Below are 15114 nucleotides of genomic sequence, written 5' to 3'. Positions count from 1 at the left end.
TGGTGAACCAACAATTTAAAATAGATAATTAAATAATTGGATCTGGCGCAAAATAACATGGATTTAGAACTACTGGATAATTTTTTTTTGCAGTGTTCCCCTTGAGCGATAGAGTATAGTGGCTAATGTTATTAGGGTGCTAGAGTTCAAAGGGCAAATGATTAAATGATGGTGCTTTATTCTTGCTGTTTAGTTCCTTGCATCTGGCTCTAATATAGAAAATAAAGTAGGCATTAGAAATATAGGTATGGGACCTGTTATCCAGCATGCCCAGGGGTTATCCAGATAAGGGATTTTTCTGTAATTTGGATCTCCATACATTAAGTCTGCTAAAAAAATCATTTAAACATTAAATAAACCTAGTGGGATTGTCTTGCTTCAAATAAGGATTACTTATAACTTAGTTGGGATCAAGTACAAGGTGCTGTTTTATTACTACAGAGAAAAAGGAAAGCATTTTCTTTTTAATCAAATTATTTGATTAAAATGGAGTCTATGGAAGATGGCTTTACCGTAATTTCGAGATTTCTGGATAACGGGCTTCTTGATAATGGATCCCCTACCTGTACATTTATTGTACATGCACTAATAAGATTTCCCCTACTCTTTTATATACCTTCAGTGTCAGACTGAGGTACCATGGCTGCCACCTGGGGGCCCTCCATCCCAGTCGCAAGCTCCTGCCCCCCCCCCCCCCCCCGTGCTACGCAACCCCCTCCAAGATCACGGTGGAAGCGCCGGTGCACACAGTTCACCAATTGCATCTGTTGTTGCAGTCAGTTGACATGATTTTAAAGATTCAGATTTGGTTTAGGTGACCACTTAGGACTTGGCCAAATCCTAAGCCAAATTCTTGATTCAGTGTATCCTTAATTAATAAGTGCAAGAATGTAAATTGTATTGGGTAAAACAGCATTGCTGAAGATTATCATTGAATTTAAATATTGTGGGACCTGGCTAAGCAAATAAATAAGAGACTTATTGCTCAAGGTGCGGTTGAGCTACATGTTACTATTCTCTCATACTGTCCCTCTCATAACTCATATGATTGTTTCCTGACCCAGAAGAGCAGAATGATAGACTAGGGCTGGAATCCCACAACAGTAAATCAGCCTTTCTTTAGAAGGAATCCGTCTCACCCTGCAATCATATTTCCCTGTGTCGGTAGGATCAATTTGTATTATTTGTGCGAAAACAATCCCGCTCCCATTCCTCCGGAGCCGATGACTGCTGGAGACAAAGTCATTGTCGATCCTCCAGTACTGAGCAAGGAGACATTTTTCTTCCCTTTTGATTTGTTTTTTTTATTTTGCTTATTGTGTTTTCATATTTTATATACCATGATAAAAGGCAAAGCGAGAATGAATGGAGGGGAGATTGGAAGGGAAGATGCTACGGTAAATGAGTTTTGTCTTTGCTGATGGATATATTGAATGTCTTTTTTATCTGTAGTATATGAATGCCTTTTCCATGTGCCCCTTCTGACAGGTACCACCTCTTTACTTTCACATTGCTTTTAGAGAATAACCAATATGGCTGCAAGTAATACATTAGGTGTGTGGATTTTGCTGAATGGGGGTAGAATATTAAAGACATTTTCTTTGATTTATGCAGCATATAACCCGTGTAGGATTCATGCAACCTAGTACAAGAAACTGTTTTATTATTACAGAAAGGAAAAAGGAAATGATTATCTATGGGAGATGACCTTCCCATAATTCAAAGCTTGGGTATTGGGTTGGGTCAGTCTTAGACCAGCATGTCTTGAACCTGCACTCATGTACCGAAGGGCCTCCATTCACATCATCTGCAAAGTTCTTACTTCAAGGATTTGTTGTACATGGTGCCTGCTGGGCTCATCTGTAGTCTCCAAATGATCTTCATGAATGGATTAAACTGAGTAGTTGAGAGTGCCTCACCTTGTGTTAGGCCTCAACTGACCTCAAGTCTGCTGTTCAGCTGGTCTCGTCAGGGTTAGAACTAGGGAAGGGAGAAGAGGTCACAATTAATGGGGCAGCAATCAATGGCGGAGGTAGAGATCAGAGAGTAGCAGGAGTTGCTTGCAGACCCAGGAGGTGATGGTGGCCTACAAACAGCAGCATTTGGGGTGGGCAATGAGCAAGCATGGCATTTGGGTGGTCAAGGTTGCTGAATGTAGACACACACATAAATAATATATATATATTTATATACAAAGAATGGCGCCTCGCAGAACCTACAGGTCCGGCTTTGCCCCGCAGTTAAAGTTTGCAGTGTGCTTCAGTGGGTGTTCTTTTTCCTGAGAGTAAATGAAAGTCTAATTAAACACATAAAGATCGATCGTGCATTTTTGTTATAAGGTTCATTGACATTGATTCTTTCTGGCAGTAAATAAACGACTGTGTCACAAGGCAGCATTCTGGAGAAATGGCAAAATGTTTTGCATTATTTTTTTTAGCAGAAGGGAAGAGCTGTTTGTTTATCTTAAAGCTACAGTGAGGTTGTAGGGAGGGTAACCAGCAGTTCACATACTTGCACCAAGTGAAGGGCACTCAACTTCCAGACAGTCATGCAGAATAGTAACTTTATTCCTACATCAGGGGATTCACAGCATACAGGCACATAGCCACACAATTCCGAGCAGGGCTTAATACATGTAACATTTACATTTACTCATTATCCAGAGGAAGTCAGTCTTTCCAGCTAGGTTGGGCTGTCACGCTTGTCTCCAGTCTCCATGGGATCCCCCGTCCCCACCAGGTTTAGCAATTCAGCACTCCCTATGGTGCCCCTTTGCTATTCTATGCAGGCATTATCTACTGGCAGACTCTCATCAAACCCTACTCCGAGCCTAACTCTATCCGCTCGGGTTACTATCCTTAGGATGATCTACTGGGAAAACTATTTCCTTCTACCCTCCTAGGTGGGGCAATTGGCGGCCAATGCTACTTATCCATACCTCAGACACCTAGTGCCTGCTCCACTGTTAAGCTGCCCTGCTCTGGCCTGCGAGGTTAGGACCTGTATGTCTGATCTTCTCTTCCTCCCAGCTGGTCTCTTCACTGAGCTCTCCCATAAAAGGACCCAAATCCTGGGTGTGGTTCCCCTCTTATACTCTATTACCTCTACTGCCCCTAGTGGTCAGGGTTCAGTATCAGAGCTAACTAATTTCACAGCTAAACTGCCACCTACTGGCCAGTCAATACAGAACATGTAATAATCAGCACACTATATACAATCATTCTGTTTTCATCCCCTTACATTGTGCATGCCAGTTCTCCCCATTATTCTCAGGGGAGTAGCAGGCCTGGGGGCTAGGGGCTCTTTAGGACACTCATAGATCACATTAACTTTCCCAGTCCTATGCAGTGTAAGGTATGCCTGCCCCTCATCTTTATGACCAGTTTTCTGATGCCTACTCGCATTCATACTATACACATACTGTACATGCTGTAGTGTAGCACATAGTGTACTTGATTTGCCCACAGTCCCAAACTAGAGGTAGAAGGTGAACTGAGGAAGGTCCGGTGTCTAGTATGCAGGCAAAGGTGGGCAAATTAACAACCCACATCCAACACCTGACCGGGAACCAACACAGCCTGCAGTGGCCTAATGATTTTTAAACCTGCTCCTGATCTGCTCGCTCCAGTAACATCAGAGATGTACAGGAACTACCAAAGCATCACCAGAATGGTTGGGACAAAGGCAAGATTTCACAATGGGGGGCTGAGACATGGTGGAGGGTTTGCTGTCATCAAAAGAGAGGGCAATAGAGACATTTAGGCCAATTTTAAGCAACATTTCAGTTGGTCTTCATTATTTATTTTTTAATTATTTTCCTTCTTCTTTTAACTCTTTGCATCTTTCAAACGGGGGTCACAGACCCCAGCAGCCAAAAAACTATTGTTCTGTGAGGCTACAGTTTTATTGTTATTGTTACTTTATATTACTTATTTTTCTATTCAAGTCCTCTCCTATCTATATATCTTTCATTCAAACCACACCCTGGTCGCTAAGGTAATTTGGACCCTAGCAACCAAGCTGTTGAACCTCCAAACTGGAGAGCTGCTTAACGAAAACTGAAATAATTAAAAAACTACAAATAATAAAAAATGAGGACCAATTGCAAATTGTCTCAGAATATTACACTCTACATCATCAAGTTAACTCAAGGGTGAACAACCCATTTAAGGGGTTTTTAATGAACTTTTGCTATGATGTTAGGGGTCTTCATTTTAATTTTTTTGCCTTTTTTTAATTTTTTAGCTTTTTCAAAATGTCAGTGTCTATCTGGTAGCCAAGTTCCACTTTACCTTAGCAACCGGGCAGCAGTTTTAATGAGTGACTGGAATACAAATAGCAAAGGGGCCTGAACAGACGGTGTAAAGAAAAGAAGGCAAGTAAATAAAGAACTATAAGAAATAAAAAAATGAAGACCAATGAAAAAGTTGCTAGGAATAGGCCATTCTGTACCACACTTAACGTTAACTTAAAGTTGAGCTAGCCTATTACTTTGAATGCTGGTGCTTTTCTACCTCCCAATAGCCAGTATAAGTACAGTAGGATGAAGACTAGGCCAGACTCCTGGATAACTCCATTTTGATCTCCCTGCACATTATAGAGATGCAGCCGGTGTGAGGCTGGGAGAGCGGGTTGGGAATGCTTGTGATATAGCTGGGCGCACCGGGGACATTTTCCTGTTCTATAACGCTGGGCAATGCTGCAGACCCGGGGCAGCGTCGGTGTGAAATGGTGTGTGTTGACAAGAAAATGAAAAGCTATTCATTTCCTGCTTTTCTGGAAGTAGAACCTGGGGCTAAGCAATCAGATGTGCCAAGCGGGCTGGCACATATATTGCAATGGCACCGATGTGCTGAATACCGACAAATTTATCAGCACGGCAGCTGGCTTGCTGCTGATAAATAATACACGCCGAGCAGCCTCTGCGGGCTCTGTGTGCATGGCGAGATTTATATATCGTGGGACATCGGAATCGAATTTATAGGCAAACCCTCCGCTCCTTGGTGCTCCTGCAGATGCGGAATTCAACTTTACACCAACAAATGTTCTCCCTAATGGTACAGGGAGAGAATTAATTCTTACCCCCAAAAGTACCACCTGGCACATGTGGGCAACTTTATTTATCCAGTGCCATGTGTGTGCCAATTGCAAAGTAAAACTATTCCAGAGTTATCTGTTCCCAGTACTGCTTTCCACTGAGTTTATCATTATTGTTATTCTTTATAGCGCAAACATATTCCACTGCGCTTTTCAAAGACAATTTATCATTCATATCAGTCCCCGCCCCAGTGGAGCTTACAGTCTAAGGTCCCTATCACATTCACACACACTATTATACTGCCTGGATGTATTTAGGATGAAGACACACAGAGCTACTAGTATCGGCTACTTGTCGTGGCTACTAAAATAGACAATGCTGATCATTTACTGTTAACTGTCTCTACGTGTGTTTTAGCACAGGCAATTCACATTATTGTCTATGGCAGGGTATTTTCTGGCATTTAGAAGCTGTGAAAAAGTAGCTGCTACTAGTAGGTCAGTATGTCTTCACCCTTAGGGCTCTGGCACACGGGGAGATTAGTCGCCCGCGACAAAACTCCCTGTTCGCGGGCGACTAATCTCCCCGAGTTGCCTTCACCTGCCATCCCACCGGCGAAAATGTAAGTCGCCGGTGGGATGGCACACGCGGCAGCGCGATTTCACGCAAATCGCCAGAAAAGCCTCGCGAGGCAACTTCATCGATTTGCGTGAAATCGCGCCGCCGCGTGTGCCATCCCACCGGCGACTTAAATTTTTGCCAGTGGGATGGCAGGTGAAAGCAACTCGGGGAGATTAGTCGCCCGCGAACAGGGAGTTTTGTCGCGGGCGACTAATCTCCCCATGTGCCAGAGCCCTTAGAGTGTGGGAGAAAACCAGAGTACCCTTAGGCTCAATGAATGGGCAATAAGGAATGCCAACCAGTCTTTTGGCTGCCCTGTTCCTATTTCCCATATTTTGCAGATATACATATAACTAAGAGCGTACATATTAATTTTCTAGTGGGACGGGGGGGAGGATTTTCTATAAACACTTATATCTCTAGTCAGTCCTCCCCTCCAATGCAGTTCAAACCAATGTCTGATTACCAGGGTGAGTGGAACCATAGCAACTATATGACAGCATTTATTCCAAGCAAGAAAGCTGCAGAACAAAAAGAATAAATATAAATACCATGGGCCCTTTAAACCCATATTGGGTTATAAACTGGCTAAGGGTGATCCAGCTCTGTTACACAGGGGTCCCCAACCTTTTTTATTTGTGAGCCACATTCAGACATAAAAAGTGTCAGTGAGCCACACAAGCATGATGAAGTTCTTTGGGGATGCCAAAAAGGGCTGTGATTGGCTATTGGGTAGCCCCATGGGGCTCCAGTAAAACTGTGTCTCTGGACTTCCAAAACTTGTCTCCAAGCCAGAAATGTAAAAATTGCAACTTACTTTGAGGCCCCTGGAAGCAACATCAAAGGGAATGGAGAGCAACATGTTGCTTATAAGCCAAGGGTTGGGGATCAATGGTTTACACATACCAGTTAAAGGGATATTGGCTTTCATTATTCTTTCATTAACTTGTCATTAGTTGCTATGGGTTACAAACTTTCCATTGGCCTGTCCAAACCCTGCTTGCCTTTGTAATAGTCCCCCACCTTCCCTAGGAGCCCATCAGTCCGTGTACTTTTCTGCAACTGATAGTGATTAGTGAGACTGATAACATTGTATCTAGCACTTCTTCTCGAACATCCCAATATTGTTCCAGTCTTGTCCAGATAAACCTCTTGGTACCATCAGTCTTGTAAACCCATTATGTGCTAATTACCTTTACATCGGCTCTTGTGTCAAGACCAGAGGAATAGAAAGAAGATGCAAAGTTTGGAGAGCCGATAAAACCTTCCAACTTTTCCTTTCATTAATTTAAATGGTTAATAAAAGAGTTTGGTGCCTGGAGCTGAAAATAAAAGGGCTTTTTTTCTCCCTCTTCTGATTTATTACAAAGAAAGAACAAGAATCAGGAGCTCAATTAATGTTTGAAGGTTTCATCTTCATCTTCGGAGCACCTCTACCCTGATCCCGGTATGCAAAGACATTCCATTAATGCTCATTGTATTATTTTTTTCCCACTTCATTCGAAACTTTTGTGATATTCTGAATCATATTTGACAAAAGACACCCCAGCTCCTTTTTACTGCGATTTCTATTTTTTTTTTTTAATTCTGTCTAACGCTTTTTGGTTTCCTCTGCATGATTTAAGACTCCCTCTTTGGTCTGACACCAAAGTCCACCCATTTAATATGGGATTTATTGTGGAACAACAGAGGCTGATAATAAACAGGAGAGTTTTATCCTTGACCTACATTATCTCGCCATAACAAAGCAGAATGAAAGAACACAGAAGACTTGGCAGGGATGGATAATGGAACATTAAAATGGCAGTGCCTCTGCCCTGATTTAATCTGCAGCCCTTGATTACAACGGTTCCGACAGAATACGAGGACAGATAAGTAGCTCTTGTCTCACGCGCTATTCCCTCGTTGAAAACAAAAAAACAAAAGACTCTTGGTAGAATCCAGTCATAAATTATTAGCCCTATTAAGAATAAGGAGGATGTGAGTGTGCAGTAGGAGAATTTCAGTGGAGTATTTCTTTAAACAAGAAAAGCAAAAGGCCTCATTAAGAAACCAAGATAGATAGATAGATAGATAGATAGATAGATAGATAGATAGATAGATAGATAGATAGATAGATAGATAGATAGATAGATAGATAGATAGATAGATAGATAGATAGATAGATAGATAGATACAGTAGATAGATAGATAGATAGATAGATAGATAGATAGATAGATAGATAGATAGATAGATAGATAGATAGATAGATAGATAGATAGATAGATAGATAGAAGATAGATAGATAGATACAGTAGATAGATAGATAGATAGATAGATAGATAGATAGATAGATAGATAGATAGATAGATAGATAGATAGATCAGCAAAAATTTGTCCACCCCTGAATCCCACTACAATTGAACTTTATACTAAGCTTCCAGGAGTATCTTGAAGAGCTAATGGGCATTCTCCTCAAGAATTGCCCTTTAGTCTAATCCCCCATCTGGGAAACCACTGCATTACACCCATGGGTGCTTTTTTTAAATGGGCACCCAAGGGAATGTGCCTAGGTGCAGCAGTTTAAAGGTGATATATATATATATAGAGAGAGAGAGAGAGAGAGAGAGAGAAAGAGAGAAAAACATTTTTTTTTGCCTGCCCAGCCCCTGTGGGTACGTTTGCTGATGGTGCTGAGGGGGTTCTCCTCCACTATTGGGCCCATTCATTAAACCACAATATTTTTTCCCTGAAAAACTCGTATTTTTTCATAATGACCATGATAATATTGTTAAAATAGTACAACTTTTTCGTGTTTTTTGTTAACTTCCACGAAAAAGTCGTATTTTTCGCAAAGACTACGACAACTTCGGAATTCATTTAAGCTTTGGTATCGTGACTATCTTTTGGCCAGGTTGGGGCTGTAGAATGCAATTGAGTCCTATTGAAGGCATTGAAGTTTCAAAGCCAGAAAGGTTTTCGTGCTGTTAACAATCATTCGGATACGAAAATTTCATGACTTTTGGGTCACAAACACAATATTTTCGTACTACCAAGAAAAGAATTTTCGCACATCAGAAATTATTGTGGTTATTCCGATTTTTTTCCAGTCATGCTTTTAATTGGTGAAAATTTGTGGTTTAAGTAATAGGCCCCTATGTGATTGAATCGTGGGGACTTGCCTAGGCAGCACTAGATACAAATTTGAATACACCTTCTGTATTAGTATTGTCTATCACTTGCTGTAGAAGAAAATCTCCAAGTATGTACTGTCTGCCAGCTGTTGGCCAGTGCTACTTTATGTAAACAATAGGCTCATACAAAGCCCCAGAGTATAAATTCATTATAGCAAGGGGCACATATCCCTGACTTTCAGCTTGAAGGGGTGCCCAGTACTACAAAGAGGCATAGGCATGCACAGAAGGCCCACTGCCAGATGTCATAAAGGAATAGAAAACTTTACTACAGAAACATGTAAAATACAGAGAGCCTCCAAGGCACTTAATGAGGACAGCTCTATGGAACATTATATCCTCAACATCCATTCTACAGGAATTAATATTTGGGTTGGGAGCACTGCGCCTTCCTGCAGATGTGAAGGGGATTAAGTCAATAATGGAACTGAATCATGAACTTGTTACGTACAGAAAGAGAACTTTTCAGTGTTTCTGTGCTATAAAATAACCATTATTCCCATTCAGTAAAATAAATATATATAATAAAATGAAGTTATTATTAATAGGTGCTCATTATATTATGTGGGTGGAATCCAAAAGTTGCTGATTTTTGCATGACAACACTTTGGTTTAGTGCTTTAGGTTAATATTTCCACATTTTTGTGGATTTAGTCATTGTGTTAAGTTTAGTTCTACTTTTTATCTGCATTTGAAATCCAAGGAGTACATTTACAAACATGGTTTTTTTTCCTCCATATTTGTAAGAATGGAAATGTATATTTTTCATGGATAGAATTCAGGATGTGGAAATTACTTGTGCTCTTAATAATTGTTGTTTATTTTTGTTTGTACAGAGGGACGGCTGTTGGTGATAGGAAACTAGTTCTGGCTACATAGCACTGTAAAGAAGTTGTTTGCCAACATCAAGTGCCCCTTCCCTCTGATTCATTGTTCATTAAAGCAGAAAAAATGTCTTTGTCATTGTGTTCTTGCTATTAGGGATGTAGCGAACTTCGCCAAAAATGTTTGCGGACCCGTTTGCGGACTTTCGGCAAAACTCGCGAATATTCGCGAACTTTGCGAACCCCATAGACTTCAATGGGAAGGCGAACTTTAAAACCTAGAAAAGCCATTTCTGGCCAGAAAACTGATTTTAAAGTTGTTTAAAGGGTGCCACAACCTGGACAGTGGCATGCAGGAGGGGGATCAAGCAAAAATTTCTCTGAAAAATACTTTGTAAAAAAAACGCCAAAAAAAAAAAACGCCAAAAAATAACGCCAAAAAAACGCCAAAAAAAACGCCAAAAAATAATGAAAGAAAAAAAAACGCCTAAAAATAATGCCAAAAAAAAAAACGCCAAAAAAAAACCGCGGCGAACCCAAAATGGCGAACATCCCCAAAAGTTCGCGAATTTGCGGACTTGCGAACACCCGATGTTCGCGCGAATTAGTTCGCTGGCGAACAGTTCGCTACATCTCTACTTGCTATCTCCCAGTTTCTTTTTTGGCACTATTTTCATATGTAATAATATCCACAATGTTTGCCCAGGTAGAGTAACCCATAACAATAAGATGTTTTTCTAGTGACCAGAAAATGCTACCTGCTAATTGGTTCCTATAGGTTACTAGACCAGTAGCAACCTTTGCACCTTTTATTACATAACCCCCTTTTTTCTCACTTTAGACCCAGAGCTGGAACACACAGAGGCACCAGATTTCCCAATAAAGTCAGCTTCATTTGCAATTTGAATGAATCATACCATATCTAGAACTATTTGGGGTTATATTAATAAAGGATAATCATACTTATATTTTAATAAAAAGAAACCTTGTCTGCCCTCTAGGGGTTAATAACAGTATATAGTACTCAGGGTCTACAATAGGACTGTCAAGAGAAAAAAAAAACAAAACAAAAACACACTCTTATACGTGATCTCTAAAGTACCCTATAAAAAAACTTAATAGAAAGTGATTACGAACAGCTGCCTTCCTCCAACTAATCCCTTAGTGTACCAAAAATGATCCCAACGGAGTTGAGCGCTAACTCCGTTGGGATAATACTTATATTTTAGCTGCCTATGCACTCCAGTGGTCTACAAGACACTTGGCTTTATTTACTAATAACAGGAACATGAGCAATTGGGTAGTGACCCATAGTAACCAACCAGTGACCATATATTTTAAAGGAAATATTTGATTTGCCACAGGTTATTAGTAAATGAGTAATATTAACGGTGATATTAAGAATGCTGGCTTTGCAATCAGTGAATCCCTAGGGATGCTCCTCTTCAAAACCATACATTTAGCTTTCCTCTCACCTACTGTAGCCACTCATTCCTTCTGTCAGTCACAAAAAAAGGCTTGTCATGGGCCAGCGATGGTCAGGGCAAGTGTGGTGACCCCGTATGAAGTCCAAATCGGCTGATTTGTGGTTTATGAACCCCCACTTCAAAAATAGATTTTCCTTTATTCAATTGAATTGTTCACTCAACGGCTGCCAATTTCCTTTTACGACTTCAGATGAACTTTTTGCCCGGTATTCTGCGTGCCAGGCGAAGAATGCTTGACAACGCGCCGATCCACTCTTATTGCCTAAATAGGTAAGTAATTCATCAGCAGTGCAATTTTATTCATGTGGCGAGTGAATAAATGTTATTTTAATGAAGTTCTTGCAATTTGCATAATGCTGAATGAACTCCTAGGAAACGGGCTTTTGAGCTCCTATGATATTACCTGTTTTTTATTATTATTATTATTCCTAGGCAGTAATGAAAAAACATTAATTTGGCTTAGAAATAGCCCATTAACCCCACCGCGTGAATACATTATGCCTCGGTATTATTCCGACTTTCACTAAGAAGTGACAGTTGTTTTAATAGCTTAGCTCTAATGCCGCTCCTTGCATAATCTTCCCATGGACCTGCAGGTCTGAATGAGATCGAGATATTAAACGCAGGAAGATGTTTCCATTATTAACGGAATGATTTGTATAGGAAGATGAGAGATGTTGTGCGGCGAGGCCGCCAGGATCTCGTTTGTTATTGATTGGAATATACTGTCGGTGGAAAGTTATTGAAACATAATATCCTCGTCCATACAGGGCTTCATATTATATACAGTATATGATATTACTCTTTCCTGGTCTCTTGGGTTTTTCCACATGTTTAGTACTTGGATTTCATACATGAAAAGGCCAAAAGAGTGAATTTTACATTGAATTTCCTTAGCCATAGCACAACTTCCATTCTTAACAATATCTGTACAGTAGTTGCCATTCAAAGCCTTTCAATATCTGCTTTTCTCCTTTTCTGCTCTCTGCACAGCTGGTTCTGACTACATGTACCACTAGGGTTACCACCTGCCTGGTATTTCACTGCCCTAGCCGGTAAAATATATAGTTCATGTATTCACCAAATCCCCAGCCAATTTTGCACACGCTGCGGCCCCTCGACACCATGTCCTAACCGTAGGGCTCACCTACACTGAATATATGCCTTGGGGAAGCATGCATATGCATTGGCCACTTCCTACCACCACTTAGCTATTGAAAGACATTGTGACCCGGTGTCGGACTGAGATGCCAGGGGCCCACCAGGAAACCTTAGACCATAGGCCCACTCTCTAAACTATTATTCCTCCTCTTCTCCCTCAACCCCTTTATTATCCAAATTTCTTTTCTCTATCCTTCCATCTCTTTTCCCATACAGAAACAGGGAATAACCATGCAATTGGCCAAATAGTTAGAATCAAGAGGGCCCACTGACACCTGGGCCCCCCAGGAGTTTTCCTGGTATCTTGCTAGGCCAGTCAAACACTGTTGTGCCCCTTTTGTTCTTTGCTCCATTACCTTCCTTGCATATTCATGCATTCCTGTTTGTACTGTGTTCCCATATGACCGCTGCCTAGTTTGCCTTCTCTATTTGGATCTTCATTTGGCACCTTATGTGATCCTCATTGCTTCTCTGGTATTTGACCCGTCTCTTTATTTTGCCTTCCTGCTGCCTCCCCTTGACACCTGACCTAACTATACATATTGTGTCTACTCCTGACCTGCTAACCTGAGTGACTCTGCTCCTGTGAGTTGTTCCCAATGATTTCCTGTTCTAGGCTATACCATCTTGAGGACATGTAGGGGCAGCCTTAACCATAATCCTTATACCATTTCAGCCAGTAAGCCAAACAACCATTGTTACCAGTTCAGGGTAACAGAATATTCAATGCTTCCCCTTTAGCACTTGGGTTCCTGTACTGGTCATAATAAGTAAGATGTTGATCCCCCTTCAAATCCTCAGTGAAGCTATAGGCTGCTTGCTCACTAGCCCCTTCTGTGTCATAAGACAACTTAGCTACACCTATAAGTTCGTCCCATACACTATTTCAGGGATCCCCAACCTTTTATACCCGTGAGCCACATTCAAATGGAAAAAGTGTTGGGGAGCAACACAAGCATGGAAAAAGTTCCTGGGGGTGCAAATAAGAGCTATAATTGGCTATTTGGTAGCCCCTATGTGGACTGGGAGCCTACAGGAGGCTCTGTTTGACTTTGCACTGGGTTTTGTGCAATCAACACTTACCTCCAAGCCAGAAATTTAAAAATAGGCACCTACTTTCACCACTGGGAGCAACATCCAAAGGGTGTGCAACATGTTGCTCATGAACCACTGGTTGGGGATCACTGCGCTATATCATATATGCCCCATATTGCTCCTTGTAACACTCCAAGCAAAAGAACTCCAGCACACTCAGAAAAAATGCAAGGAAAACCTGTGAGGTGTATTGCATGTGGTGCAATGTTTTGGGGGAACACCCCTTCCTCAATGTTAAGTTTTGTAGTATTGGGCTCAATAGAGCCACATATGTTGGGAACATAGGAGTCTCCACACCGGTTCAATCCCCACATTCTGATTGTCAAAGGAGAATTGTTCATGTTTTTTTAATGTTTTATAAAGTTTTAAACTGTATCTAAACTTCTATAAGCAAAGCATCACAGTGAAAATCACTTATTTTTTTACACCTTAATATAGGAGATGTATATAGGTATAACCTTGACTGTAGCTATCAGTTAGGTACAAATATGGGTGTCAAGGGGGTAGGGTGTCAAGTACAGTAAAAAAATGATACATTGTGCATCTATATGGTGCCAAGCATTTGGTCTTCAAAGTAAATTAACTTCATGGACTGCATCCATGCATGCATACCTATACACAGACTGATATCTTCTAAGTGTTCCATAAGATAGTAGACGGAGCTCCACTGTGCATCTTGGGTAAATATTCTACTACTTTGATGGTTAGAATTACAGTGCACCCAGGGGTTGATGTCCAATAGTGACATGGCTACACTGTTTTGTTTGTCAATAAGTAGTAGTACCTCTTAAAGGAACAGTAACACCAAAAAATGAAAGAGCTTTAAAGTAATAAAAATATAATGCACTGTTGCCCTGCACTGGTACAGCTGGTGTGTTTGCTACAGTAACACTACTATAATTTATATAATAAGCTGCTGTGTAGCCACGGGGGCAGCCATTCAAGCTGGAAAAAAGGAGAAAAGGCACAGGTTACATAGCAGATAACAGATAAGCTCTGTAGAATACAATAGTGTTTTATCTGTTATCTGCTATGTGCCTGTGCCTTTTCTCCTTTGAATGGCTGCCTCCATGGCTACACAGCAGCTTATTTATATAAATTATAGTAGACTTTCTGAAGTAAACACACAACTTTTACCAGTGCAGGGCAGCAGCACATTATATTTTAGTTACTTTTATACACTTTCATTTTTTTGGTGTTACTGTTCCTTTAAAAGGAAAACCATCTGAAGTCAGAAGAAGAGCAGTCAGGTTAAAATACTACCTCACTGTAAATAGGGTTGCCACCCAGCCAAGTCAAAAAAAATTCTTAAAAGAATGACATAGTTATCTGTTTTTGTTTGGGGCTCTATGTTAAAGGAGAAGGAAAGGTAAAAACTAAGTAAGCTTTATCAGAAAGGTCTATGTAAATACAGCCATAAGCACTCACAGAAACGCCGCACTGAGTCCTCTATCAAAAGAAACACAGGATTTCTTGTCTCCTTTTTTGTAAACATGATGTTCCAGTATCAGACTTCCTCTCTCAGAAACATCCTTAATTCCCGTGGCCAGAGTCTGCGCAGTTCTCTTTCTCTCCTCCCTCCCCCTCCTGCTACCCCCTCCCACCAGAATGCTAAGAACTCCCTCCCCCCTCCCATAGGAATGTGTGATCTGAGCTATGATGGCTAGAGCTGCAGGAAGGAAGCTACTTAAAATGGCAGCTGCTGTCTTAAGCA

At 40.9% G+C, this 15114-nt stretch overlaps 1 long non-coding RNA gene across 1 annotated transcript; it reads right to left on the bottom strand.

The window, feature by feature from the left end:
* Positions 1-1605: 1605 nt before the first annotated feature.
* LOC116409491 lies at positions 1606-11352 on the bottom strand. Its single transcript, XR_004221879.1, has 2 exons — positions 11133-11352; positions 1606-1980 (listed from the first exon to the last, which is right to left on the bottom strand). It is a non-coding gene; the product is annotated as an uncharacterized LOC116409491 (long non-coding RNA).
* Between the last annotated feature and the right edge of the window lie 3762 nt (positions 11353-15114).

The sequence above is a fragment of the Xenopus tropicalis genome, chromosome 3 (genome assembly GCF_000004195.4).
Source record: "Xenopus tropicalis strain Nigerian chromosome 3, UCB_Xtro_10.0, whole genome shotgun sequence".
Lineage (NCBI taxonomy): Eukaryota > Metazoa > Chordata > Amphibia > Anura > Pipidae > Xenopus > Xenopus tropicalis.
This window is presented reverse-complemented; position numbering and strand designations above follow the sequence as displayed.